At 39.1% G+C, this 24927-nt stretch overlaps 1 protein-coding gene and 1 non-coding gene across 2 annotated transcripts in view; one reads left to right on the forward strand and one right to left on the reverse strand.

Annotated features, from left to right (window-relative positions):
- NRG1 (neuregulin 1) overlaps positions 1-24927 on the forward strand; it is a 1115683-nt gene that overhangs the window by 595223 nt on the left and 495533 nt on the right. The gene's annotated exons all lie outside the window — the stretch shown is intronic.
- Positions 9783-9855, reverse strand: TRNAG-UCC (transfer RNA glycine (anticodon UCC)). The gene has a single exon. It is a non-coding gene; the product is annotated as a tRNA-Gly (tRNA).

Consider the following 24927-nt stretch of genomic DNA (forward strand, 5'->3'; position numbering starts at 1 on the left):
TAAAATACAGGAAATTGTTCTAAGACACAGAATCTTTGCCTTCTAGGCAGATTACTCAGAAGGAGAAGCAAAACATTTATAGCTTTTATTAAAACTGGACTAGTAATCCCATAAAAGTTTGTCTTTTTAATGGAGAGAAAAGCTAGTTCTACTTTGCGTCCGTATAGTGTTTGATACTAAATGTCATTTTGAAAAATCTTATAAATGAACTCCTCAAGCTTTAACCAGGTTTGACTACAGCTTTGACTCTCTTTCCAGAAGCCTCTACAACTCTCTGAATCCACTTGGATTCTGTCCTACACATTAGCAACTAGCCATTTGATTTTAGGATTAAGCTATTTTTTTTTTCTTAACCAAAACATATCCTGCAAATCTTGCTTCCAAAGTTGTACCTCTTTGCCACTATTAATCCTCATAGAGTCTTATTCACATACATCATTATATATTTAACCACAGTAACTTTTATTTTCCAGAGGAATAAGGGAGATGAGTGATTGTGAACTGTCTGTTATACACCAGCATTTTATAGCAGACTAGCAGAACTCACACTTGAATACATTTCACAACTTTTAGTAGCCATTCATATCCCTTATAGTGCAAAATGGCAAAAAGGAATACATTTGTTAGCAGACCCCAAAATGTCTAGCCTCGCTCTAATATTGAGTTGGCCAAAAGGTTCATTCTGATTTTTCTGTACTATCTTACGGAAAAACCCAAACAAACTTTTTGGCCAACTTAATACATAAAAATAAAAGGGAAAATGTAAATAACCTCAAAATTATGTTTAGTGATCATCATTTCAATAGTCTGTCTTACTTTTTTCCCATTTTTTCCCCATTAGATTTAGATATCCAGTAATTCAGCTTCATATCAATCCAGTTTTGAGTAAATAACTCAATTTAGTATCGATTTCCTTAATTTCTGGGAACCTTAGAAATATTCAGTTTATACAAATGATATTTTATCTCTAAGCCAAATAAAATCAAGCTCCTATAAGAGATTTTACAGTCTAATCTGGTAATACTTTACTAGGTAGGAAAATATTCGTTGCTCATACAGTGAGAGGTAGTCCTTTCTGAATTACAGACACACAGAAATGCAGACAGAGTTTAGCTTCAATTTTAAAATTTAAGCTATGGGTGAAGAGTAAACACAGAACTACAAAAGTTACTGGTCCCTATGAAAAAGCTGTTCCCTTCCCAGTGGATATGAATCTTCATTGATTTGACCTCAAAGTACAAACAGAAAAGAGTAACAAGCCAAACTCTCTGTCATCTTCACCCAAGAGAGACAAGATCTCCACAAGTCATTAATCCACTTACAGAGATCACCAAATGGTCAGGCCACAAAACCCAAAGAAGTTCACCAGAAAACAAATGAATACTCAACAGGAATGCCAATCAAACCCTTGACTTGCTATCAGTGAACAAGAGTTGACATTACAGGACCAGTTAGAACCAGTTAGACTCATCACTGAATCCCTGGACTAGGAATGGAGCTCTGTGGTTCCTAAGAGGCCTCATTACTTGTCTGGAGTAAACAAGGATTTGAATGCAAGAGCCAATGTGTTCAAGTCATGATACCAAACTGTCAAGACAAGATGCACCAGACAATTAAAGATATTATTTTATTCAAAATATTGCAAATGATACTGCAATGATATTAATGATGAAGACGTTGAAGCAAAGGAAAGGGGTCTGGGGTTATACAGAGACAGATAAACAGGGGATTACAAGTCTTATGGGGATCATGAGGAAGGGAGGCCATGGGTCTTATCTTAGTGTGCACAAAGACTGGTTCTTTGCGGTGAGTTGTTGGCCAGAACACAAAAGACTGGTGAGATCTCTTAATCATTATGTTCCAAGAGCACAGGATTCAGGTAGAGTTCAACATTTTCAGTGCTTTTTATCTTCTCTTTCTCATCTCTTTCAAAAAATCCTCCTGGGAAAATCCCCTGGAGAAGGAAATGGCAACCCACTCCAGTATTCTTGCCCGAAAATGCCATGGACAGAGGAGCCTGGTGGCCTACAGTCCACGGGGTCACAAAGAGTCAGAAATGACTGAGCACATACATACTACAATATTTGCTATTCTACTCTTTAACTGATCCCATCAAAATAATTGACATAAAACATTTAGCAAAGTTACACTCTAGTTTGGTTATTTATTATGCATTACTACCTCAAGGAAGATTTGAGGCACTCTTTCCAAGAAAGCAATGAAGTAAGAACTGTTGCATATGGCTTTGTCTTTGACTAGAGGCAACAAAGAGGTCTATGTAAGTGGATCACACGCTTTTTGCCACTGAGACCCACAGTCCACAATGTGTTCATTGATATCTTCATGTGTATTTATTTAATTCCAGAAATAATAGAATGATTTTTATAACACAAAACATCACCTATGTGATGCACAGTGATATTTCTATTCTATACTCTGCTCCTCTATCTCATGTTTTAAAGGGGATGGTGACTCATTAAGAATCGATTCTTATCAGTTCAGTTCAGTGGCTCAGTCATGTCTGACTCTTTGTGACCCCATGAATCGCAGCACACCAGGCCTCCCTGTCCATCACCAACTCCCGGAGTTTACTCAAACCCATGTCCATCGAGTTGGTGATGCCATCCAACCATCTCATCCTCTTTGGCCCCCTCTCCTCCTGCCCCCAACCCCTCCCAGCATCAGGGCTTTTTTCCAATGAGTCAACTCTTCACATGAGTTGGCCAAAGTACTGGAGTTTCAGCTTCAGCATCAGTCCTTCCAATGAACACCTAGGACTGATCTCCTTTAGGATGGACTGGTTGGATCTCCTTGCAGTCCAAGGGACTCTCAAGAGTCTTCTCCAACACCATAGTTCAAAAGCATCAATTTTTCAGCACTCAGCTTTCTTTATAGTCCAACTCTCACATCCATACATGACCACTGGAAAAACCATAGCCTAAAACACAGTTTGAAGTACACTGGCTAGAATATCTTTTTAAATTCCCATTTTTTAATTATAAAAATATTTAGCAACCTTTTCAAAAATCTTACTATCATTTTTGTGGACTTTTAAGTATACAATTATATCGCCCTCTAGTCTTTTTCCACTTAGTTTGTGGCGAACTCCCAAGTCTATTTTAATAGATTAGAAGTTTCCAGTACTGTTTGGACTCTAATGATGTTTTATTAGAGATCGTCTGTAATGAAAAATTGAAAGAAAGGATGACTGTGTAATTTGCAGACATGTATAGTCATTCATTTATTCAACAAATATTAAGTACCTTTTAAATTCTAAAAATGGCTCTGGGTAATGGAGACAAGTAGGAATGGCTCTTACATTCTAACTGAGAAAAAAAATGTCAAAATTTATTGAAAAATAGACATTTTCCTTCTCATATTCCACTTGACAGGCTTCTTCTGAAAATGTGTGTATGTGCAAGTATCACTTATACTATATATAACTGTATTATCAAAGTATTAAAGAGTCTTTTTTATGAACGGTGACAATAGATGATAATTATGTTTGTTTTCCTTCAAAAATAAATTTGGCAACTTGATATCAATCCTTATTTTTTTTTAAATTTATCTTACTAGCTTATAAAATCTCAAAGTCTAGAGAAGATAGGTAACTTCTCATTTCCACCCCACCCCTCATCATGAGGTGATGATTGACAGCCAGCTCTAACCACACAAAAGAGGGCAGTGCCTCTCAAAGTGATTTGAAAATCAATAGCAAGCTCTGAAATTCACTGTGTAAGAAATAGTAATGTTGAGGGTCATTTAGAAGAAAGATTAGTCTAATGAATTTTGGCACGCTGTTTAAGGCAAAAAACCATGACCATGTGCTAAGTACAACCATATTTTGAGCAGTGTGTGATTCAAAAGAGTGATTTAATAGCTGTAATCTAAGAAGTGTTGAAAACTCTGGCCCACTTTATGATTCTGAATCTAGGACACACACAAACAGGATGAGAAATCCAAGAATCAAACTGATGACTGTGTTGAGCTCTGGAGAAATTTCATTTTAAGACACCAAGCCAAATTTTTACCTCCATTTCTGCACACTCGCCTCCTACAGTTTTCCTTGGGTGTTTTGTGTGTGAAGAGGAGGATTTAGCTTAGTTTCTCTGTCCATCTCGTGCTCCTCCACTCCCCCTCTAAAGTACCATGTCAAAGCTGCAGGTAAAGTAAGGGATTTGACCCTCCTACAATGAATGACTGTAGGGCTTCCCAGATGAATGAATGAATGAATGATAGGGCTTCCCAGGTGATGCAGACATAAAGACTCTGCTGCCAAGCAGGAGACTCAGGTTTGATCCCCAGGTCAGAAAGATTCCCCTGGAGAAGGAAATGGCAACCCACTCCAAAATTCTTGCCTGGAGAATCCCATGGAGAGAGGAGCCTGGTGGGCTTTAGTCCATGGGGTCGCAAAGAGTCAGACACGACTTACTGACTTAGCGCACAATGAATGATAATGATGATAATAGCCAATCCTTGTATACCATGTGTCAGGGAAAGTTCCAGACACTCTACATCTCTGAACTCATTTAGTCCCTTCAGTCCTATGAGATAAGTACTGTCATCCCCATTTTGCAGAGAAGAAACCTGAGTGTAAACAGTTATAAACTGAGATCACACACAACTATTGAGTGGCAGAGCTAACAATCTATCCCAGGCCATCTAGCCTCAGACTCCAGCCTCGTAACTACTGCCAACAGACCACCTCTTCAGTGAAGAAAGCTCAGAATGAACAATTTTAATATCCAAGTGCAAAATGAAATGTAAGTTAGTGCAGCAGCTTATTGTTTACTTGAGATCAATAAGAATAAACAATAAGAATAAACACACACATGGCTCTGGACCACAGTTTTGATAGATCCCTCTGATTCCAATCCCAAACCCAAATATGTGTCACACAGGTACTCTGACCTGGGACTCACCTTCCAGGTGGAAACCACCAAAAACAAAAAAGTTTTGAGTTTTTGCAGTTAAAAAGAGAGGCACATAATTACCTCCCTTAAGAAAAACAGAAATACAGGATTTTTTTTTTTCAACCAATACAGGACTACCAAATAATAGCTATCTGAACAGTAGGGAAATATAAATAGGAAAGATACACTAACTTTTCTTTTCCCTAAACTCTCATTTCTGTCAAATGCGAAAGGCTGTGGGTTTTACTCCTGTTCCAGTTTATATAATCACATTCCAAACTACTTACGTGAAAGTTTTTTATTTTTTCCCCCACATATCTCTCCTCTTATCAACCTCTTGTAATCAACTTTATACAGGAGTTATATTTCATTCATTTCTTTGTCTTTGTCCTCTTTTATGAGTTCTGGGACCTGGCTGTCAACTACATCCTGCAGTGGGTTATTAGATGGTTCATAAGCTCCCAACATGTTGTAACGCATGTCGTACCCCTGTGTACTTATCTGCCCCAACTTGATCAAATGAGTGATCCTGGGACACCATTGTCATGCACACCCCCAAACCTGGGCGTGTAGCCTTCAACTGCCTGAACTTGTTTGGATGGAAATGGGATTGCTCAAACACCCCTATATCCTTCCTGTGCTGGTTTATTTTGAAAGGTGCATCAGAAGAGAAGCTCACAGAGGGGAAAGTCTGGGGTGGGAAGAAAGAAGTCTTCCAAAGGCAGGAATCCTTTGGGAAAACCAAAGGTCACAGGCTACTTAATTTGGACACTGTGTATAGTAACGTAAGTTTATTTTACTTAAGAAGGAGTCATCGATGAAATATGTGACTTTGGAGAAGGTATCTGGCTGTACCAGTCATTCCATGCTTCACCTCTGATCAGGAACAACCTGTAGAACATAGACACCAAAGGTCTCAATCCTCTGTTCTTTTGTTCCTGACAATCTTCATTTTTCCCTCCTGCCCAATTCTCCTTTTTCAGTGCTCTGTAATGAGCCCCTCTTCATTTCTCAAGTCAATTTGCATCAACGTTAACTCCCTATTTTATTCATTTAGTACCTTTTTTTCAATAACCCTTTAGAACTTGATTCCCCATGTCCTACCGGGGCCCTGCCCCCTTAGCTTTTGCTAAATGCCAAAAGCATTCAACCATGTGATCCCGTTCAGTGTACACCAGTCAGCAGAGAGAAATCTCTCAAAGGATCAGTGTAATCTCTGTGATTCAGAGAAGCTTTATGCAGCCTCCAGCACCTTCCCTGAGCTGGGTTCTCCTGGATTCTGCTTCTCCTCACTGTTCTCTTGATCTCTTTGCTCCTCCTTACCTTTCACTTCCTCCCTTCTCTCTGCCTTCCCCATTGTCACTTACAGCGTCAGTTATGGAAGAGAGAAACTTAAAAGCTGTGGGCTACCTTAGGATCTGCTTCGTAACCTGGAAAACGGAAGTGACACTTCCATTTTGTATCTGGATTTGATGATGTTTTGAAAACTTTCCTTTTTATTTTAGAATGATCTTAGGTTGGCATCAAAGTTGCAGAGAAAGTACAGAGTTCCCATCCACTCTTCACCCAGCTTCCCCAAAGGTTGGAAGTTTGCATAAGCACAGTAATTAATTAAAGCTGGGAAATTAACATCAGTATAATACTATAGAAGGCCCCCTATATATACTGAGAGCATGTTCATTAAGTCCAATTTGTCAAACAAAATTAGCCTAGGTACCCAACTAACACAGTCAGCTATAAAGGACTGTACTGTACTATAATAGATTTATAATGCTTTTCACAAAAATAATATATAAAAAACAAACCCAGAGACCAAACATCTTTAATCTTGCCGTATAGTACCTTGAAAAGTACAGTAATATAGCACTAAAGCTGGCATCCACAGGCACCTTCACATTTTTAAAAGTCCTCAACTTGAAGGTTTGCATGTACAGGACTTACCATATTAACTAAACTTCATACTGTATTTGGATCTCACTAGGTTTTCTACCAGTATCGCTTTTTTTCTCTTTTTGGATCTAATCTACGATGCATTCACTACACGATTGTTTTAAATGGTGGTTAAAAACAAGAGCTCTTCCAATGCTCTGGTCACTGAAGGCACATGTGTATATATGTGTGTGTCTTTATCAAGTCATACAAGTAGAAAGGCGATTAATTAAACATGATGTTTTTCTTTGTAGCCTCTTAGGCACTACTGACGAAGTGGTCAGGGGTTGAATTATCAGCAGATATTAAATATCTTGAAGCACATGCTTTTCAACTGCAACTTCACACCAGCTTCATCTGAGGAATGTTTGTAAAATATGCCTAGTCATTCCCCACCCAAGATTTATTGAACAGTAATCTCTAGAGAGTGAAGATCAAAATCTGTGCTGGTATAACCTCCTTGGCATTGGGCAGTCATGGCCAGAAAAGATCACCTTAGACCTTCCCATTACAAAAGCTAAAACAGACTCCCAATTTTATATCCTCTAATATAGGAGGTATGTCTGAGTGTAAATATGTACATGTAATAATTTGTGATGAATGTTAAATGTATTTTAATAGCTCTCCCTTGCAGAATATTCTTTTCCCTGCTCATATTATCAAGCCTGTCTTAACTAAAGTGGACTTCATGCCCTAGACCCATACCACTCTCAGTCTTGTGCATAGGTGTTAAGTCACTTCAGTTGCATCCAACTTTGTGTGACCCTACAGACTGTAGCGTACCAGGCTCCTCTGTCCATGGGATTCTCCAGGCAGGAATTCTGGAGTGGGTTGCTATGCCTTCCTCCAAGGGATGTTCTCAACTTTGGTTGGTCAAACCCATGTCTCTTACATCTCCTGCCTTGGCAGGCAGGTTCTTTACCACTATTGCAACCTGGGAAGCCTTACTTGATAAATTATTCTCTGTGAACTTGGCTCTGACCCTTACAAACTTGAGAAAGTTCACAACTTTCTTGTAATTGTTTTCTATGTGTGATGGAGGAGAATTGTTGTTACTAACCCGCAAAATTGCTGTGAGCAGAAACCACCCAACATATGGAAGGCTTAGGACACAGTATTCTTTACCAAATAGTGATAATCCTAAAAATCTACACCACCTGGAAAGTGAGTAGATTTATAAAAATCGCAAAATTGGGAATGAACAGTATTAAATCCTGTGTTTGTCTTAGTTTCTTATACACTCAGAACTGCCTCCTACTAAGAATTTCCAACACAAGCTCCAATTCAATAGTTCTTTCATATATAGCATGTAGAGGAAAACTGACTTATTGGCACTTATAAAGGAGACAAAAAAAACTTGCCCAAAATGCTGAAGTTGTGAAAGCAAGTATCAGAAGCAGAAATGATCAGGATTCTGCATAAAGTACTAGCAGTTTTATGGCTGAATTGCAGCTTTGGAACTTATAAACACCTGACTGGCAGACACCTTATTTTCTATCTCTTCTGCCAGATATGTTCCCTTTTGAAAATATCTGTGGGTTTCTTCTTTTTTTTTTTTTAATTCAGTCTGCAAAGTGACAGTAATGTTATCAAATTTGTATATAGTTATATGCCCTTGACTGTAAAGCCCATGACAAAATATATTACATTAAATTTCATAGAAACAACCTTGAAAAATGGGAAAAAAATATGCTTGTCATGGTGGATTAGAAGTTCTCAGTGAAGAGACTTTCCTATTTTGTAGCAATATGTTTTGTTCTGTTGATGCGTTCTTTTTCCTTCAAATCATAAAAATTTTAAGAGTATGCATAAACAGGTCAGAAAATATACAAATCACACTGGCCAAACTGTGCAGATGCCAAAACCTGAGACAACATGCCAAGCTGAGGCCCTGGCCATTCCCAGAAGGCTTTTCTTCAACTTTTGTTGTCTTCACGCAGCCCCATATTAAAGAACATCCAGCTTGCGCATGATAACACTTCCTCTTGGTTCCTAACCCTAACCCTTATTATTTAGTTCTGCTAATTAGTTATTTAGGACTTGTCTCAGGTGGTTCAGTGGTAAAGAATCTGCCTGCAATATAGGAGACATGGGTTCGATCCCTGGGTTGGCAAGCTCCCTTGGAGTAGGAAATGGTAACCCACTCCAGTATTCCTGCCCGAAAAATTCCATGGACAGAGGAGCCTGGCGGGCTCCATGGGATCACAGAGTTGGACATGACTTCACTACTGAGCATGCATGCACACAGTTAGCTATTTATAAAGGAAGCTCCACAAGGGTAGGAATCTTTTTCTGTTTTGTTCATGAATATATTCTAAATGTCAAGACTAGCGCTTGGTGCATAGTGGGTGTTTAATAAATATACATTGAATGAATGACAGACACTACATTGTATTGGGTCAGCTAAAAAGATTGTTCAGGTTTTCCCATATGATGTTACGGAAAAACCTGAGTAAACTTGTTGGCCAACCCAATAAATATATCATCTTGTTTAATCTATGTAGCATCCCTAAGCGCAAAGTACTATTATTATCTTCATGTTACAGACAGTAATCTGAGTAAATTAGGAAACCACCAAGGTAACATAGCTGATACGTGGACAGAAGCCACGTACAGTGTATGTCCTAAACATCATGGAATACTGCCTTCCAGAGATATGTGTGGGCATGCCTGGTAGTTTCAGGAAAATCTGGGGCACTGGGTGAAATAATGGTTTGATTTCACTCTCATCCCATGAGCCGACATCCTGTTCCCATTGTCCAGTGTTCACTTTTTATGATTTCTTCTCCGTAGTTTTTTTATGCACTTATCTTACTTCTGGCTTTAATATTTTCTTTACATTAAAAGAGTAATTTTTCTTTACATTAAAAGATCTTTTTTTTTTTCAAAAATAATTTTATTTATTGTTTTGGCTATACTGCATAGCAGGTGGAATCTTGGTTCTCTGACCAGGGATTGAACCTGTGTCCCCTGCATTGGAAGCACAGAGTCTTAACCACTGGACCACCAGGGAAGTCTTCCCATCTGTCTTGCCTTATCTTTCTCGTCAATAGTTTTTCTAAGCTTTCAAAATATATGACTAACCATTAACAGAGAAATTAGCTTTGAAATTTGATTTAGCTGTCTTATGTTCTATTACCTCAATGTGGATTCAGTTTTTGTTTTTTTTTTTTTTTCATTGATTTCCCCATCCACATACTCACATGACTGTGAAGCTTCACAAAAGTCCTGAGATTTTCCTGGGTGGGCCACAAAGACATTCTTACTCTGTCAAATTCTCCAGGAGCTCTTTTTAAATTCATCATCAATCTAGAAATTTAAACCAACACTGAAAACCAAGGGCCTGAAAGATTTATATCAGCTTTTAAACCTCCTCCCCGATGTTCTGGGGCTGTGTCAACATAAGCAGAGAGAAGTGAAGAGCCAAGGGTATTTAAGAATCCCACAATGCACAATGTGAGAAGTGAAAGTCTTGGAGATCTTTTAACCATCCCCCTCCATTTTAAATATAAGAAATGGTATCAAAAACCAATAGTAGACCTGTAACTGCCTACCTGCTATCTGGGTGATTCTGATAATAATGGTCTATTGTGGAGAAAAAAAAAATCATAATGTAATAAAGGTTTTTTATTTTTTCCCAATGATTGGCATCTTTAACTAACTACCATTTTTTCTGAAATTAACACAGCCAATGAGTAGCTCCTATGTAAGAAGAATTTCATAAATACCATAAAATCAATTCAGTTCAGTAATCAGTTGTTGAGTGTCTGTTTATTGGGTTATGTTTAAACATTGTGTCATTCCATAGTTAAGATAGCCACAAGAATACATAAATGTAAAGAGTTAATATAACTAACTGAATTAATTTGAGAGAAGAATTTAAAAAATTTTAATGTAAAGAAAATATTAAAGCCAAAAGTAAGATAAGAGCATAAAAAAGCTAAAAATAAGAACGTCCCTGGTTGTCCGATGATTAAGAAGACCCTGTGCTTCCAATGCAGGGGGTATAGGCTTGATCCCTGGTCAGGAAACCAAGATCCCACATTCCTCATGGGGCAGCCAAAAAAATAAATAAATAAAACTACCATGTCATCCAGCAATTCCACTCCTTTGGTATATATCAGGGAAAAGTGAAAACATTAACTTGAAAAGAAACACACACCCCAATGTTCATGGCAATATTATTTACAATGGCTATGCCATTGTGTATGTGCGCACGCACACACACACACACACACACACACACACACACACACAAACTGGCATATCACTCAGCCATTTAAAAGAATGAAATTCTGCCATTTGCAGCAGTGTGGATGGACCTCGAGAACAGTATGCTTAGTGAAATAAGTCAAAGACAAATACTGTATGATATCACTTATATGTGGAACCAAAAAAAAAAAAAAAATACAAAAAGGAATGTGTATGCCAAACAGAAACAGACTCACAGATTTAGGGGAAAAAAAAACTTGTGGTTGCCAAAGGGGAAAAAGAAGGGTTGATAGACAAATTAGGAGTATGAGATTAAGAGGTATAAACTACTGTATATAAAATAGATAAGCAATAAGGATATACTCTATAGCACAGGGAATTATACCCATTATCTTATAATAATCTATAATGGAGTATAATGCACAACATACTAAATTCCTGTGCTGTATATTTGAAACTAATATACTATTATAAGTCAACTATACTTCAATTTAAAAAGAAAATCTATGCCATCAAATTCTGGAGAGATGCCTAAAAGTAAACCAAGTCCCTAATAAACACAGAGAGGAAAGCTGATTAACTTGAAGATTCATAGTTGCTGTAATAATCAAGCAAACCAGTTGTCAGGATACTATACAACATTCCAAGATTTTAAAAAAAATCTGAGAGATGTTTCTTGTTTTAATAACGAGTGTCTATAATTTGCCATGCACACACACAAAAAAAACAGCTGAATGGTGTTGTAACTGGACTTATGATTCACTTGGAAAAGACATTAAAAACAAACTATGATATGAATGAGCATGAAATGAGTGCTGTTGTAGTGGTTCCAAGATAATATTATGAGATTACAGAAGGAGGAAGGATTCTGAATGGTGGGATTTGAGAATACTTCCTGGAAGAAGTGGCCTATCAACAGTGACTTGAAAGCTGCCCAGCTTTGCAAATGAAACAAAACAGCTTTCTTCTTTTGCTAATCAATTGTGGAAGAGTATAATTCTTCAGTATCATGTGACAATGACAGATTTTTATTTCCTCCGTCATCTAGAATTGTTGTCAATGAACATTGACTAATCTGTGTGATATTTATCAAAGCCACACTTAGTAACTGCAGTGATCTTTTAAAATAAAAAGTGAGGTACGTTAGAAAGGTCTCAGCATAAAGGAAGCATTAACATCTCATCTGGGTAAGTCTGTGACCTTTTGGATGAGGAGTCTGAACAATGTGTAAATGATGGTTTCCCAACACCAATGGCACATACCGCTGTGTAGGAGGAGAAAAGGAGCTTTGGGTCTTGATTTGAAAACCCTCTTATGAAATGTGAAACTAACAACTGACATGATTAATCCAGCCAGCCAGGCAGGGGGGAATGCTTACTTTTTGGAAATGAAGTTACTTCCTTGTCCCTGAGGTAGCACATATGTTCCTGCAGTAACACTTTACTAAACCAGATCCAAGAAGAGTTAATGCAGTTGTTGTTGATGTTTATTCGCTCCGTCGTGTCCAACTCTCTGTGACGCCGTGGACTGCAGCACGTCAGGCCTTCACCCTCTCCCAGAGTTTGCTCAAATTGCCATTAATGAACAGTATCTAACAAGTTAGTCTCAGTTTGTCAAAAGGACCAAGCCACTGTGATTTATCCTGACTTTTGATTCTCCCAAACTATCAGTAGATAGAGTTTGGATTGTTTACGAAATATGGCTTCCCCAGTTTGGGAGAAAGAACATTGAAATGTGCTATTCTGTTTATAATTGTTAAGACAGGGAAGCAACCTAAGTGCCCATCAAGAAATGTATGGATAAAGATGATGTGTATATGTATATATATATAGATGATGTGTGTGTGTCACAGACAACATCATATATATAATGGAATATTACTCAACCCAAAAAAGGAATGGAATTGCCATCTGCAGCAGCATGGACGGACCTAGAGATTATCATACTAAGTGAAGTATGAATAACTCAGAGACAAACAATGTCATATGATATCACTTATATGTGGAGTCTAAAAAATAATACAGATGATTCTATTTATAAAACAGAAACAAACTCAACTCACAAACATAAAAAACAAACTTATGTTTACCAGAGGGGAGAGAGAGGAAGAGAGGGATAAATTAGGAGTACTATATTAAATGATATATACTACTAGATATAAAATAGATAGCAAGCATTTATAGCACAGGAAACTATATTCAGCATCTTGTAACAACCTATAATGGAAAATAGTCTGAAAAACATATATACACACACACACACTTATTTATATAATGGAGTCATCTTCCTGTACATCTGAAATTAACTCAATATTGTAAATCAACTATACTTCAATTTTTTAAAAGGTAAAAAAAAATATAGCAAAGAGAAAAAAGAAGTGTATTAACCAGACCAGAGAGGCTTGTCAGCTGGTACAGATAAAATTTAGTTAAGAAGCACTAGGATTAAGTGCTATCTAAGAGGTACAACAATGATAGTGTTTTAGCTCAGTAAGATCTTGTTTTAAAAAGCTAGTTTATCTATTGCTCTGAAGATATCAAAGCATGATATTCTAACCACAAATTAGGGAGAGAACGGTAATTCTTAAAAGACATTCTCTGCATTGTGATGTAGAAGAAGTGTCCCAGGCAATCTTCTGTAAACCCCATTTTGTGATTCCATTGAAAAGGATAACGTGGTGTCAGCACAGCTAGAAGAACTCAAAATCCACCACTCTTTGGAGAAGTGTGGCATCTATTTCCGCTGAAGATAAGGCAGTTGGAACAAGTAACCTTTCCCCCTGCCTTAGATGTAGTTGTGCTTTCAAAATGAGCTCTTGTTTACCCAATTCACAGAGGGGGCTGCTTTTGGGGGGAACACAGGATATCAAACACAATTAAGAATAAAAGCAAGACTCCCTTTGAATTTAGAAGAAAATTAGTCCAAACTTCTTGCTCTAAAAGAATGGAAAGTGCAGCTTTTGGCACTCAGGTCCATAAGATTATGGGAGAAACATGTGACACTTGCTGTTTGGGGTTCTATTTGGCTTTTGTTTATAGATAAATCAGATAAGTTCAGTTCTAGGCATATTTTTTCCTAATTTCCTAATGAGGTTGATGTTCATTCTCACTTTATGTCACACTGCCCTTTTGCAACAATTTCACAGAAAAACATTAAGAATATCCCTGTGTAATTTCGGGGGGTCATTTGAAGATGATTGCTTACTGTGGTGAACAGATCTGAAAATAGTCCCCGTGATACCTGACCTCGGGTCATTCTCTTCCAGCCTCTCCATGAAGGCATCAGGGCCTTTGACTTGTTTCTTACTGATAGAACGCAGCAAGGTTGACCAGATATATGTAATTACCTGTGTGTGTATGTGTGTGTATTGCCTGATTACATTGCAGATGATTATATGCCTTGCTGGAGTTTCTCCTTTTCTTACTGCCTTTGAGGAAACAAATGGCCACATTGGGGAACCCCACTCAGAACTGTGGGTGACCTCAGGAACTGAGGGTGTCCTCCAGCTAAGAGCCAGTGAAGTAGATTCTGTCAGCATTATGAATGACCTTGGAAGCAGATTCTACCCTAGTTGAATCTCAAATGTGACTACAGTCCTGGCCAACACCCATGAGTCCCTAAGCAAGGGACCCAGTTACACTGTGTCTGGACTCCTAAACCACAAAAACTGTGGGATAATCAGTGTGTATTGTTTGAAGCGGCTAAGTTTGTGGAAAACTTTCATTGTATAGTAAAGGTCAGTTTTCATTCCAATCCCAAATAAAAGTGAAAATGAAGTTGCTCAGCCGTGTCCAACTCTTTGCAACCCCATGGATTGTAGCCCATGGAATTTTCCAGGCAAGAGTACTAGAGTGTGTTGCCATTTCCTTCTCCAGGGGACCTTCCTGACCCAGGGATCAAACCCAGGTCTCCCGCATTGTGGGCAGAGGCTTTACCTCTGAGCCACCAGGGAATCCCAAAGAAAGGCAATGTCAAACAGTGTTCAAACTTCTGCACCATTGCACTGATCTCACACACTAGCAAAGTAATGCTCAAAATTCTCCAAGCTAGACTTCAACAGTACATGCACTGAGAACTTCCAGATGTTCAAGTTGAATTTAGAAAAGGCAGAGGAATCAAAGACCAAATTGCCAATGTCCATTGGATCATAGAAAAAGCAAGAGAGTTCCAGAGAAACAGGTACTTCTACTCATTGACTACGCTAAAGCCTTTGACTGTATGGCTCACAACAAACTGTGGAAAATTCTGAAAGAGATGGGAATACCAGACCATCTTACCTGCCTCCTGATAAACCTGTATGCAGGTCAAGAAGCAACAGTTAGAACCAAACATGGAACAACAGACTGGCTGCAAATTGGGAAAGGAGTACGTCAAGGCTGTATGTTGTCACCCTGCTTATTTAACTTATATGCAGAGTGCATCATGTGAAATGCTGGGCTGGATGAAGCACAAGCTGGAATCAATATTGCTGGGAGAAATATCACTAACCTCAGATATGCAGGTGACACCACCCTTATGGCAGAAGGTGAAGAAGAACTGAAGAGCCTCTTGATGAAAGTGAAAGAGGAGAATGAAAAAGCTGGCTTAAAACTCAACATTCAGAAAACTAAGATCATGGCATCTGGTCCCATCACTTTATGGCAAATAGATGGGGAAACAATGGAAACAGTGAGAGACTTTATTTTTGGGGGCTCCAAAATCACTGCAGATGGTGACTGCAGCCATGACATTAAGACTCTTGCTTCTAGAAGAAAAGCTATGAAAAACCTAGACAACATATTAAAAAGCAGAGACATTACTTTGCCTACAAAGGTTTGAATAGTCAAAGCTATGATTTTTCCAGTAGTCATGTATGGATGTCAGAGTTGGACCATAAAGAAAGCTGAGTGCTGAAGAATTGATGCTTTTGAACTGTGGTGTGGAAGAAGACTCTTGAGAGTCCCTTGGACTGCAAGGAGATCCACCCAGTCAATCCTAAAGGAAATCAGTCCTGAATATTCATTGGAAGGACTGAGGCTTAAGCTGAAGCTCCAATACTCTGGCCACCTGATGGGAAGAACTAACTCTAGAAAAGACCCTGATGCTGAGAAAGACTGAAGGCAGGAGGAGAAGCGGATGACAGAGGATGAGATGGTTGGATGGCATCACCGACTTGATGGACATGAGTTTGAGTAAACTCCAGGAGTTGGTGTTGGACAGGGAAGCCTGTCGTGCTGCAGATCATGGGGTTGCAAAGAGTTGGACATGACTAAGCGACTGAACTGAACTGAAGTTTGTGGTAATTTGTTGTACAGTGATAAAAAGCAGATGCGCTTACTAAAACAGAGAACAGTCATCAGTCCTGGTAAAGGGATTTATTTCCCAATAATTTCCATGAATACTGTGTGGGTAATGATTTTGCTGATTTTCTTTATTCTTTTATTTCTTCAGATTTAGGATATTAAAGATAAATTCAAAATTTCAACATGCTGATCACCTCAGTCTTTATTCCCCTTGTATCCATGTGTGTGTGTGTGTAAGTTTAATCATGGTACAGGAGATGGTTAAAAAGGTTTTTAGAAAAGAAAAACCTTATTTCTGTGAGATAGTTTCTTAAAGGCTGCCTCAGTTCTTTCCAAAATATTTCCTTCTTTAACATCTCCACATTCTGCTTTGGATTTTAGTTCATGTGTTAGGAGTCCACCGTCCATCCAACAAGTCTTTCTGAGGTGTACAATTTGACCAGTCCCCTACAGGACTCTCAAGTTTTCAAGCCAAGGAGGAGTAAGACAGCCTCATTCGTCAGGGCATGACAGTATTAGAATATCATTCAAAGGACAGGTCTAAACTACATGTTTAGAGACGACAAAGTTTGGAGATGGACTTGGCTCACAAAACCATATTCATTATCCAAGTTACTTCAGAAACTTTAAAAAAATCACATTATTTCTTCTCTCTCTCCCTCTCTTCCTTATTCCTCCCTCCTCCCCTCCCTTCTTTCTTACCCTCCAAATATTTATTAATTATAGCCCTTATTCGCATAGAATCATAGATACCAATAGCTGTAAAATAAAGTGTCAAATGCTCCTTTAGTCTCTTGTAAAAAATATTTTGTCAAGAGAATCTTAAAGGAGTCTTTGTGGTGATAAAGAAAAGGAGTGTCAAGTTTTGTTTTTAAATAGGCTGACCAGTGCTAGAGAGGCTAGAATAGTTCTAAATCCTGGCAACTCTAGATCAGGGCTCCATATGCTATTTCTAAAAAGTCCATGGACACCTGAGAAACCGGAACACTTTCCATGACTTCCTGCCAGTGCTGCGAGGTGGGGGCTTTTTTCCCAGAGGTTGTGCCTCTCATCTGCTTGTCATCTCACATTCCCTGTCACTGGAGCATACTTTCCTGGTGGCTCAGAGAGGAAAGAATCTGCCTGCAATGCAGGAGACCTGGTTTCGATCCCTCGGTCGGGGAGATCCCCTGGAAAAGCGAATGGCTCCCCACTCCAGCAGGGACAGAGAAACATGGCGGACTGCAGTCCGTGGTGTCCTAAAGAGTCGGACGTGACTGAGCAATGAACACGTTCACTTCCCTTTTCACGCCTTTGATCTGCTTGTGGTCTCATAGTCCTTGTCCCTAGAACATAAAGCCTCCAGGTCCCCATGGAACCATGACAGGGAGGCTCGGCTGTCTACCTGTGCCTCCCAGAGCCAGGACCCAGTGGGAAAAATAGCTCTGGTGCTGAAATTTCTAGGAACAGGGTGACTCAGACAGTAAAGAGTCTGCCTGAAATGTGGAAGACCTGGGTTCAATCCCTGGGTTGGGAAGATCTCCTGGAGAAGGAAATGGCAACCCACTGCAGTACTCTGGCCTGGAAAATCCTATGGATGGAGGAGCCTGGTAGGCTACAGTTCATGGGGTCACAAAGAGTCAAACACAACTGAGTGACTTCACTTTCACTTTTCACCTGGAAAGACAGAGGAGCTCTCTGGGTAAAGCCAGTCTAAATTGTTAAAGTGAAACCCTAGTGATAAAGCAAATGTTTCACTCTGTGGGATCACAGTGCATACTGGACCATGCCAATGGGAAACGAAAGGAAATTTCCTACCAAGATATCAAATGATTTATTGATTCTTTAATTCACACGGGTAGGCAGAAAACAAGTATTTGTGGAGAACGTACTATTATTTTTCTCTCATTGTGACGTTTTATCAAGTTGTTTTTTTTAATGTGGACTATGTTTAAAGTCTTTATTGACTTTGTTATGATATTGCTTCTGTTTTATGTTTTTGATTTTTTTGGTCTTGAGGCATGTGAGATCTTAGTTCCATGACTAGGGCTAGAACCTATGCCCCCTGCCTTGGAAGGTGGAGTTTCAGCTACTAGATGGCCAGGAAAGTCCCTCTCATAGTGATGTTTTAAACAACAAAATGCATCTTTTATGTGAAGAGCAGCGTAATGACTGTTGCTCCAGTGGTATGTGAACCAAAAGTGATTAGAATGTAATTTATATCCAAGAGTGCTCTTCCTCTGTCCCTCATACATGATTAGCACTTGGGGTTTATAAAGAAATGTAACATCTATTTTTCATCCATCCATACACACACACAACAATCTGTAAATATTTTATGAACACCCATATTAAACACAAAATCCTTCATTACCTTAAGTGCTGCTGTGATGCTGAATGTTTTAATATAAAGTTATCAGAGCAGAATAAAGACAAGTTTGTATGTAAATAGGAATGTTAAGTGATCTGCTTTGCATGCCAAGTGTATTGAAGGTAATAAGACACTTCATCAAATTCATCTATTAACCTTGTGGCATGTGGAGTCATAAAGGTCCAGAAATAAGTGAATAATCATCTAAACCATCAGGAAGGGCTGTCCCAGCCTCTGATTAGAGATCCTATGGAATCATGAATTATGTGAAATACAAACAGCATCACTCTGGGTTCCTCAGTTTACATATTGAATTTGCAACTTCTCTTTCTTACATCACAGGAATTTGTTTTCACTCACTTGAAAAGAAAGAAATAAACTATTTAAAATTTGAACATGACCATACCAGAAGATGACACAAACTCACAGGAATACTTATGAGACAGAAGTAGGGAAATATAAATTTTCATTTTCAAAAAGTGGACATTGTTAGAAAAGATATTTTAATAAATGTTCCAGAAACACTTCAACATGTTGCCTTGAAATGCACACTACTACTTCTTTGAGTTTACCAATTTCAGCATGACAAGCCAAACTAAATTTGGTCTTCAGCAGTAGAGTAGGACAGACTTGACTGGCTCAAAAAAGCCAATTATATGCAGCTCTTCCTTATGTATTACATATGTATTATGTAATACATTCAGTAATGTATGTAATGCATTCCTTATGTAATACTTTCAGTGACATCCTCTTGGTAGGTTGAAATTGGTTGTGTTGGGAGCATTTATATCACAAAAAATTGGCAAATGCCAGAGATAAAGCTACAAATGCTGCAGACTCATTTTCTCTCCACCCCCGCTTTAAGATAAAATCATGATCCAGTTAAACACTGATTATCCTGATCAAGTCCTTGTCAAATATCTTCTTGCTCTTATCACCACCTTTGATTTTACTTTCCTTCTGCTGTCCTTCTGGTGCTTCTAAATTAAAGCTAATTGCAGGCCTTTGTATTTAAGGGTAACAGCAGTTGTAGCAAAGTACAAAATAGGTGAAATGTGTTTTGGGGCTTCTTTGCCTTCTCAACCCAGGGATCGAACAGGTATGTCCTGCACTGCAGGTGAATTCTTTGCCATTTGAGCCACCAAGAAAGCCTTTTTCCTAAGATTTACCCTTTTCTCTCTCTCAGAATCTTGTGTTCTTTTCTTTTATTTACATATAGTTGATTTACAACATTGTCTTAATTTCTGCTATACAGCAAAGTGATTCAGTTATATAGACATATACATTCTTTCACTTTTTTTTCCCTTGTCAGTCCTGTACCAGTTCTAGGTCTTCCTAACTCAGAGAAGTTTCCAGAAACAGTGAGACAATATTTTCCATAGTCTGAAACATTCTTCCCAGAAACTAATCAGAGAAGTAGAACTAAAGAAAAAGAAGAGATGAAGCTTTATATCGAACCCTGCCTAGTTAGGGGTAGCTTGGTCAAGAGCTTTTGAACACAATTAACAAATTACTTAAGCACAGTTTAAGAAATGGAAGTATGAGAGGCTTCCCTGGTGGTCCAGTGGTTAAGACGTCATGCTCCTGATGCAGGGGGCCTGGGTTTGAACCCTGGTCGAGGAACTGGGTCCCACATGCCACAAGACCCAGTGCAGCCAAATAAATAGATAATTTTTTTAAAGAAAGAAATGGAAGTATTAGAATTGGGGTCTTGACTCAATGATACCGGAATTCATAGATTAGAGGGAAGTGGGGGAGAGAAGAGTCTGGGCATTAATGAATCTCCAAAGTGGGGTAAATATTATGGGAAGACTTTGCTTTTGCTCCCATGTAAAAAGTCCCATAGAGCCTGTTGTTACATCCATTGCGAGTGTTTTTAGGTTTAACTGTGGACAAATGTCCTCAGTTTGTTGGAATGTCATTGTCAGGGAACCGTGAGGACAGCCTGGTGGGTCCCCACACCAGTGCCCTTGCAGGCACATCTCCTGCGCTGTGAAGCTCTGGGTGGACTCGCCTTTGGGTCTGCTCCCGAGGGCGGACCCAGAGCCTCATTAGGTTTGGTCAGGATGGGTCTCTCTGCACGTGCTCTGGTCTACGTTCCTGCTCCTGAAGCCAGTGGAACTTCCTGAAACCAACCTGAGCTCTAGAAGCGTGAGACCCGAGCCAGCATGCATTTTTAGAATAGCATGCAGGCACACAGCATGACCGCCACCTAGAAAACCAGCTGGGCACAGAGACAGTCGAGGCAACAGCATTATTGGTGGTTTTTTCCCATTAGCTTGCCTTCATGAGAAAAAAATCAGTAAAAAACACCATTCACTCATCCATTCAGGTTAGAGCATTGGGTTTTCAAGTTTCCAATATTAAACTTCCATTTTTTCTGGAATGGGGACCTAGTAAGTAAATACAAGCTGATAATATCTTTGTTAGAATCTGTCACTGGACAGTCTCAGAAAACCAGACCCCGGGGAAGTGATGCACACAGGTACATTTGAGGTGGGTGCAGAGAAACAGCTGAAAGGGTGCTTGGTTGGGAGATTGTAGTCAGCATAGAAAAGGGGAGCTGGGCTTCTGGAGGCCAGAGGCTCAGAGAAGGGGCTAAGAAAGTTCACTGAAGGCAAACTCCTGCCTCATAAATTTGCCTCTAACTCCTCCTGCCTATGTGTCCCAAAGGATCATGCATTATTGATCAAACTGTCAGTCTATCTTTGGACTGTGTTTCAAAGGGTACTTCTGTTATCTTAGAGATCTGTACCAAAATATTAGTGGTTCTCAGTAAAATAAATCAGTATTTCCCTTGTCTAAACTGGAAACACCTCTCTTGGAACTTTTATCAAATTGTTTGGTGAGAAAAAAGATTGATAAGCACACTTTCAATTGAAAGGAGGCATATTTCTTCAAGTTCAGAGGGCTGGAGAATTGTGTTTTGATTGACAAAATAATGACCCGTTGAGAGAGTCCAGAATGAATTGGCTGAATCTGTGTTCGTTTCTCCATAAATTTGCCCAAGTCAGAAGAGAAAATCCACAGAGGTACAATGATGAACCGTTTGATTAAGCATGTTATCAGCCTGGTCGAGGCCAAATACTCCCCTCATATATGCATGCACACATTCTTTCCTATGACTTGCATATGTGCTTTGTGGTTATGGGACAGATTTAGGTTTGTTTTTCTTTCTGTCTTTTCCAGTCCCCAAACGCATCATTTAAAGTTTTTGGAAGCAATTTAGAAATGCTATGAGACTCCCCACCCCCTCTCAACTTCTGGAATACTTGCAGTTTCTTTCTTTTTTTTTTTCTGGCACTAAAACAATCAGAAAAGAATAAAAATGCCAGGATAGCTTCCAAAGAGAGACATAAAAGTACTGCCTATATTATTTGTAAACCACCGTGACTTGCTTATTCTTACCTGCTGTTACCAGAAAAGTCATTTAAGCTCTAAAAGAATTATGGAAGTCAGATATTTGGGGGAGGGTGGCGTTTGGGTCCCTCAATTGCAGAAGTACTGCTCTATAATGGCAGAGAACGGTTGATTTTGTTTGGCCAGGGCTTAATTAAAATTAAGTTTGAGAGGTTTGAGAATGAGATAGTACCTTTGAATCAATGAAGACTTTTTTTTTTTAATTTATCTTTTAAATTTTTTAGATGTGGGCCATTTTTTAAAATCTTTATTGAGTTTATTGCAACATTGTTTCTGTTTTATGTTTTCATTTTTTGGTCTCGAAGCCCAAGGGATCAAACCCACACCCCCTGCATTAGAAGATGAAGTCTTATCCACTGGACCACCAGAGAAGTCCCTATTTTCAAAATTTTTATAGTATAGTTGATTGCAGTGTTGTGTTAGTTTCGGGTACAGCAAAGTGAATCAGTTATACATATATCCTCTCTTTTTTAGATTCCTTCCCATAAAGGACATTATAGAGCATTGAGTAGAATTCCCTGTGCTATATAGTAGGTCCTTATTAGTTTATCTATTTTATACTAATGTATATATGTCAATTCCAATAATGGAGACATTATTTTCAAAGAAGTATCTTGAGACATAATATAAATTGATTTGGAACTGGTTATCATTGCACTTTATTTCTAACATTGAGTGATTATAAGAATATGGTATTTTGGATCATTTATGGTATTTTGGATGGTATTTTGGTGGTAGTTTGGGAATCTGAAATGAGAGAAAAAGAACCTTTAAAGATGGTTGTTTTTCAGAGTTACTAAGAACTATGTTGGATTTTTTGGCTGATAATAAAAATATATTTGTTGACATTGACATTTTTCTAATATGTGACTGTTAGTCCATCTCCTGTCCACAGAGCATTGTCCAGTCCTAAGTGATAACTCTGTATATGAAATTCAGCATTTCTCCTCCAAAACCATGGGGATTATTGTCTTTATATTCTTTCTTATAAATATCCCTTTGAATACCAAAAGCCTACAACAAATTTGTTTATGTGGCTGGAAAAAAAAAAGAAAAAATTAATTCCAAGCAGAAAATTTGAGTAACAACGGTAACAGTGGGTCTCTTAATGATCCCTTTGTGCTTCAGTAACTAAAAATATTAACATCAACATCCAAGCGCAATTTGCTGAATATTTCATGTAGTTAAAAAACTTTCCCGGTGTTGTATCTCCACCCTAGTTGCAACTTCCTCATAGAGCTGACTTGATCCTCAACACACCCACACTTTGTGTGAAAGTTTTCATTCAAGTTTTGAGAGTTTAGGATGACTGTGGGTTGGGTAAGAGAAGCTTTTCTTCTAACGATTCTCCAGGTGACGTGTTTTAGCCTTCAGGAGACCCAGGCTAGATTTAAGCAAGATGTTCTGGGGCTTCCCTGATGGTCCAGTGGTTAAGACTTCACCTTCCAATGCAGGAGATGCAGATTCAATCCCTGGTTGGGGAACCATGCCTCATGGCCAAAAGACCAGACCATAAAACAGAAGCATTATTGTAACAAATTCAGTAAAGACTTTTTTAAAAAGATATTCTTATATACTTACATAAGATATTCTTATGTAGCTTGCCTGGTGGCTCAGATGGTGAAGAATCTGCCTGCAATGTGGGAGGCCAAGGTTCGATCCCTGGGCAGGGAAGATCCCCTGGAAAGGAAATGGCAACCCACTCTAGTATCCTTGCTGGGAGAATTCCATGGACAGAGGAGCCTGCCGGGTTACAGCCCATGGAGTCCCGGAGTCAAACACAGCTGAGGACCTAACACTATTCTTATATATGAATTGTTCTTCAACCCTACGGTCTCAGAGTCTGTTCTTGAGCCTTCATTGTCTTTCCCCCCATTAACATCTAAACATAGCTTTGACGGAGCAAGAAAGTGAAAGATGTGTCGTGATTCAGCCTGCTGCATCGCACGCTGCACCTCCATGCATCCTCCACGCTCGTCTTTTCCAGCCACCTGTCCTCGGACAGTGTTACCATCTCCCCCATCTTAACCCCAATTTAAACATCCACAGGAAGCCAAGCCCAACATGCCCATCTGCTCCAGATGTGTCCAATCAAGTTCTCCTATTTTAATTTTGTTCCAGACAAATCCTCCAGCAATGTATAAACAGGTTCCTTTTTAGAAGTAAAGATTAATCTTTCTCCTGGAAAAAAAAAATCCCATGCATTTTGGAAACTTTGGCCATTTTCCCTTTAAAAAAATAAAACCACCTCATCTAAAGGAAATGCACAGCTTGATCCTCCTGTTTGCTGTTTGCCAGAAGGGGAGAGGCAGCTCGGTGTTTTGTTCCCAGAGCCTCAGCTTGATCCGGGCTTATTCTCTGACTGAGCAGAGAATCTGCCCCACAGTCAGATACTTGCCGTTGGCTGAGATTCATTTCTGGGCAGCTTTGAAGGGAGCATCACAGGACGTCAGACAAGGCAGCCAGACTCGTCGGGTGATCAGGAGGACCCCAGCCTCTTCTGTGTTCTCTTAGAGCCTCCTCCCTCTCCAAGGACTGAGCCCCAGAAGGATGCCCGATTCAGTTATCCATTGAGTCAACAATTATTTACTAACAACATACTGTGGGCTAGGCTTTGTTCTAGGGTCCAGGGATTCATTGTTGAAAAAAGTACAAAGTCCCTACTCCCGTGAACTTGGAGACAGACAATGGGACTGTGTAGCAATGTATCACAGGGCAGGGGGAGGTAAGCACTCTGATTTAAAATAAGGATGGGGAGTGACCTGGGCAAACAGCACTGGGGACTCAGAAGGGCTTTAGTCACAGCGATCAGGAAGCCTCT

The sequence above is a fragment of the Dama dama genome, chromosome 32, assembly GCF_033118175.1.
Source record: "Dama dama isolate Ldn47 chromosome 32, ASM3311817v1, whole genome shotgun sequence".
NCBI lineage: Eukaryota > Metazoa > Chordata > Mammalia > Artiodactyla > Cervidae > Dama > Dama dama.